Below are 6,000 nucleotides of genomic sequence, written 5' to 3' on the forward strand. Positions count from 1 at the left end.
TCTTAATTAGACAACAGAGTAAAAATCTTTTTCATATTGATTTTGCCTGTTGGATTTTTTCAAGAAGGTCAGAAGGATGATTTTGTCTTTTGGAGCCCCACAGAAACGCCTGTGGAATGTATCGAGAAGATGAATTAAAAAACATCAAGGGCATAAGATGTTACCTTTGCCAAAAAATGGAATCCTTGGAATCTCTTCCAATGTCCTTTCTCACAGGTAGAGTTGAAATCATAGCACTTGGCACAGAGTTTTATACATAATCTAAGAAGGTTGGCTCACATCTTGGATCCGTTGAAAAATGGCATAGTAAAATTACGCAATAAAACATAGCAAAAAGGAGCGACAGTTTGACCCAAGATAGTTGCGAAAGTTTACAAATCTCTCGTAAATCACAGATAAGTGACGAGAAACTATGCATTTGTTGCAATAATCAATAATTGATTTTATACATTTCACTTCTTCTTCTTCTTTGGCTCAACAACCGATGTCGGTCAAGGCCTGCCTGTACCCACTTGTGGGCTTGACTTTCAGTGACTAATTGATTCCCCCCCATAGCAGGATAGTCAGTCCTACGTATGGCGGCGCGGTTTATTTGGGGATTGAACCCATGACGGGCATGTTGTTAAGTCGTACGAGTCGAAGTCGAAATCTATGATATAGTGTATTTTATTTAAAATAATTGTTGATAATGTATTGATTTTACTCCAAAAGCAGTTTATACGATATAGATTATCAAGATGGGATAGTTGGGGAATCGTTGCAAATGTGTGTGAAACAGTTATCAGCAAGAAATTGAAAAAAACTGTCAAAATCAAAATCAGCGTATCTGGGAATCGTCATAACGCAAGGGGATCGTAACTTGGGGGACGCCTGTAAGTCTACTTTTAATGTTATCATCGATCAAAATATTAATATTGATGTTCGATAAATAAGACACACACCTTGTTATTGTATGTGTAATCTTGACAAGTGAGATTAACAAAAGCATTAAAACTCCGATAAAGTTAAGACATGTTGAGTTTTACCTGCAACCAGTTAAACCATCATCTCTATAGAAATAAAAGACAACAAATAAAATAAACAGTACCGCTAGTTTACCTTTCAAATATACTAAAAAGGGTCATCAAAGACATCTGAAGCCTGAATGAACTTTTCAAATGTGTCTCTTTATAAAAAAGTATACAAAGGCATCTCATTACAATAAAAGCTCTTATTTTTGCATGTTCAACATTTATCTAATCAATGGCGTATCTATAATCATGCAAAATCTCGCACGCAAAAAACACAGACAAACTTCGCAAACAGCTGATAATGATGTCTGAAAAATCCCAAACAAATTATTCATCAAAAAACCTCTTGCTGCAGTCGCTTGCTCGAAACCGATCAGCTCAGCTATTTCAAGCAACATTTGTTTTCCCGAAGAAGCTTGGAATCCAATAAAAATACACTACTTTTTTTGGCCACGTTCGAGCAAATGAAACCCCGAACAACTTGGCTGAATATTTCATTCCGCAAACGGAACCGACTATTGACCAGAAAAAAAAGACATTCGAGTGAAGAAAGAAAGAAGTTGCAAACTTTTCTGCATGGCACGGCAATTTTTGCCCCATTCAAGCCATTTCGAAATGTCCCTCGTGGTTGCCGGCGCGTGGGTTTTTCAGCCAAACTTCCGAACTTCCGATATCGGTGTTTTAGAGTTGCTTTCAGCAAAATTTGGAACTGGTGAAATGATTAATCGATAGCCGAAACGAAACCAGCCGGGGCTTTATCGAGAAACCGCTCGGATGTAACAAAAAAAACTCCAACTCATGTAGTCGAAAGCAGCTCCCAGCCACGGGTAATATACACCTTGAGCGCGGTTGAAACCAAGATAAAAAGGCACCGCGATGGTCGATTTGGAGCACGTTTCATCATCCGTGTCTTTACGCTCTTCCTCTTCCCCCTGTTTTATTGCTTTGTTTATTTTGCTGAAGAAGAGCTCGTTTCCATCTACTTCGCCTTTTTTCCCAGAAGCACGTTTCGCACCAGCACCAGCGGAACCCAGAAAAGGGGTTTTTACCGATTCTGGTAACGTCGTTTCGTCCCGGTACGTCAATACCGCCTGGTTGGCAGGCTCTTGGGAGAGACGCTGCTGTAAAATCATCCGATTCCAACCAACGCGCGGTGAACATGTAAAACACCCGCCACGGGTTCTTTTTATTTTTTGTATGTTTCCACACCACCAACACCACCTGACACCTGAGCGTATTTTCCCTCGGTGCGGTCGGAAAAACATCAAGCGCGAGGATAGATGTCAAGGTTGACTTTGTGGCCCTTGTGCAAACAGAAACAACCAGCCAGTAAGGTTGTACCAGCGCTTTCGCAGGCTCTACTAACGGTCGCGTTGCCCCTGTCACGGCACAGAATCCTTTCGGTTTTGGCTTGAAAAAGCATTGAGAGCATCGAGAGCGGCAGCAAAAACGGGGAAATGAAAAGAAAGCAGCGCGACAAATCCGCGTGTAATGCATGCCGCGTACACCGCGAACGTCACGAACATCACGTCACACACGTCTCTTTCTGCACAATCCACAGGGACAGTGGGGGCAGATAAGTAAATAACAAATGAAAACTTCACTTACCTGAATCTTAAACACCTCAAACACACACACCGGATGCGCCTTGTCGATGGTTGGTTGCTGTTGGTACGGCTGAAATCGCGCCAGCACACGCCAGCAGAGGCCCACCGTGTGCGTGTATGGTTTTGTTATTACTTCCAGCACGCTGCCACTTCAGCACTTTGGTGTTTTATTTTCTCCCCACCTCATGCACACCTCCACGGCCCTCTTTCGCCTGTGAAGCGGGATGTTCGTGCCTGTGGCAGCACAGGAACCGTGGATTTAAACTTTCATCCGGAGGATGACAACTGGAAAAGGAAAACTTCACGTACGCCCCCTGCGCGTGCTACTGGATGTAACGCACGAACGGTGTTCTTAGTGTATTTGTATTCTATTTTTTTACTGTCGTAGCTGCTGTACGTCAACGTTAAAAGCTTGCTGTCTACCTGCCCTGACAGTGTACCGGCTCATGTACCGGCCTCGGAATGAAAGTTTTGCTGCTTCTATTTTTCTAGCGCTTCTAGCGCGCTCCGAAAGCTAACCAACGTGTGCTGCTGCTGATGTTGCTACTACTGCTTTTTTTTAGGCTAACCAACATACACCATGCGATAATTTCACTTTCACTGCACGTGTGCGGGGTGGAGAAAATAATATTTGCCTTTTCATCGCGAGCAAAATTGAATCAACCGCACAACGGGCCACTGACAATCACGTTACTCTTACGCTTCAAGCACACACATACACACACAAGAACATGTGAACATGTGAACAGAAATACACACATACATACACACGGGGTACACTACAGAACACTGAATAACAAACAGCAATCCCTCGACGCCTCTCTGCCACTCTTTCTCGATCTCGCTAACGATACACTCAAAAGCTCTCGATGTCGGTTTTCAAAAATCCGATCTCACTCGCATTTGCTGTGTGGAACGCTTTTTTTCCCTGCCTTGCAGGCTCCTGCTACGTTAAGGTGCAAATTTATCGGAAAGTGGGTGCCCGCTCTAGTAGTGTGGTTGCGAGATGCGGCAAACGCCTAAACACATCCGTACACATTCGCACTGAAGGCGCGCGTCGGCTTGAAAGGAGCAAAGTTGCTTCTGATAGCTGTTGCCTACTTTCAGGCGCGTTTCGAGTACGCTCCGATGATGGTTTGTCGAGCGCTTACATTCCGCTGAACGATCGGAGCGGCTAGTAGACGATGCTGGAGGAGTACCACACACAGAAAGGGAGGGGGGTGGAGCTAATCTAATTTCGCCACATTCACAACGGCATCAAAGCAAGCGCCGGCGTAAACGTTAAAACGATTTAACCGTTTGGATGCTGTGTTGTGGCTGAGTTTCGTTTTCTTCTCTCTTTCTCAGCCCTCTGTTCTCGTCAACCTTCTTCAGAAGATGGCTCTGGGCGCTGGGGAAGTTGTTCAGCGTGTACCATGCAGTGGTGGCGCCAGATTAAGTTCGAGATTAAGATTTGTTTCACCGTGCGTGTGCGGAAGCGGCATGCTCCTTCGTCTGTCTTTTAGCGTTGCCAGCTTCTTACTTCGACATAACACACACACACACGCTCACACAAAAACACCTCAAACTGACTAACTGTGGGAAGCTGGGTTAGCAAACTTTCCCATACAGCACAATTACCGGGCGCTATAGAAACGGTGTGTGTGTGCCCGGATTGTTGTTCGTCCCGACACAGCGTTGCGGGATGAAAAACGATGAAACTTTCACTCAATGCAACCACAATCACAAATAAATTCTCGTGCCACCGGGAGCAGCGCGCGTTTTGCTACATCTGCCCGTCACCGAATCGTCACCAGCAGTTGGCCGCAGGGAATTAACTAAACTGTGGTGGCTGGTGGTTGGTTCCACCAGCAGCCGCCACTTCGAACGCTGTCCGGTGTACCTTTGCTGGCCTTTTTTTTTTTTGCTCACAACACACCGAGAACAAAAAAAATCAATTTCAGTCACACCGGTTCAGCGGACAAAATGTTCGCCAAAAGTTGGCCGCTCGAACTTGTTACTAGGTGAAGCGGTTGGCAGGTCAACCCAATCTCTCTGGAGATTTATTTAGAGCTTGGTTACAAATGTGTTTGGGTTTTTTTTGCGTTAAGCTCACACAAATAATTCTGAGAAAGGGGTATGTTTTTTTTCCTTCGGTTAAACTACGTAGAAGATTTGTTTATTTGTTTGGGTAGTTTTTTTTTGGCTCCTGTTTCATCCTTCCCCTAGGGGAGTGAGTTTCGTTTGCACTCAACTCTTTCGCTTTATCCTTCCACGGTCATAGTAACCGTTGGCGCATTTTTGCTTGCCTGCGGGCGCAAGCACTCCACCGTGTGAATCATTTTTTGCCTGTTTTTCTATCACACTTTGCACATACACACACTGACACAGAGTACAGTAAGGAACTAAATAAAAAACAAACGGTTTTGAATTTTAACGTCGAACGTTACTCGCAAGTGACCGCGCGATCGCACCCGTTAGCACCGTGTAGCCCGCGAACTCGAACGTCCAATTCGCACCGAATCTGCAATCAGACTACTGCGGTTTCGTCTCGGCTACCGAGATGACCTGTATGATGTGACAGCTGTGCGTACCGATGCAACGGTAGCGTTACGAAGCGTTACCAACGGCAGGGTTAGCTAAGCTTACGCTCTCTTGCAGTGCGGAAATACTCTCTCGCGTCCGGCAGTATGGTAACTGTGTGTGTTTGCAATGTTTTGAATATTATAATACACCGTGTGCCGAATGCGGCACAACTTCAGGCTCATTCCGTTCCGGGCTTGTGTATGCTCTAACTCCGTCCCTGTTAGGTGGTGAATTTGCCTGCAAAACTCACCACGCGAGAGCAAACCCCCGAACAGCCTCGAATGTTGTTTTTCCCCGGGATTTCTTGCATTTGCATCGGGTTGTTATTATTGACAGCCTCCGGCCCGGCGACTATGACGCTTTACGCTCTCCACGGAGAGTGCGAGAGCGCCACGGCAACCGAAGCTCTTAGAAGCCGGCTACTGGGACATTATGTAACGGACACTAGTGTTGGTGTTGCTGTAGGACCGCTCGGTGCGGCTGGAATTTTTGCAAATCTGCCCTGCTGTTTATCATCTGCCGCCGCAAAGCTCGCACGCGCCTTCCCCTGAGTCGACATAGAGAGAGAGAGATCGAGAGAGTTCACTTACCGGGGACTCGTTTGGTCGACCCGTTTGGAAGGAGCGAAACCCGAAGCGACTGCACTCTCGTGCCCGCTCCCCCGAAACCAGTGCGCATGCACCGGAAATGTCAGTGTTCGGTCAAGAAGAAGTCGTCGTCTATTTCTTCACCCTTTGTGCCTGTATCTCCTACACTCCTCGGCTGCCGTTTTTCGCGTCGATTTCTAGCTGGTGTTTATTGGCCAGGACCTCGTTGCT

The 6,000-nt window shown here is 45.9% G+C and overlaps 1 protein-coding gene across 2 annotated transcripts in view; it reads right to left on the reverse strand.

The window, feature by feature from the left end:
- LOC120900919 overlaps positions 1-5,138 on the reverse strand; it is a 286,191-nt gene extending 281,053 nt beyond the window's left edge. For both annotated transcript variants that reach the window (XR_005739262.1, XM_040308521.1), the window contains exon 1: positions 2,619-5,138. The gene's annotated coding sequence lies outside the window, so the exon portion shown is untranslated. The remainder of the gene's footprint in view (positions 1-2,618) is intronic.
- Between the last annotated feature and the right edge of the window lie 862 nt (positions 5,139-6,000).

The sequence above is a fragment of the Anopheles arabiensis genome, chromosome 3 (assembly GCF_016920715.1).
Source record: "Anopheles arabiensis isolate DONGOLA chromosome 3, AaraD3, whole genome shotgun sequence".
Taxonomy (NCBI): domain Eukaryota; kingdom Metazoa; phylum Arthropoda; class Insecta; order Diptera; family Culicidae; genus Anopheles; species Anopheles arabiensis.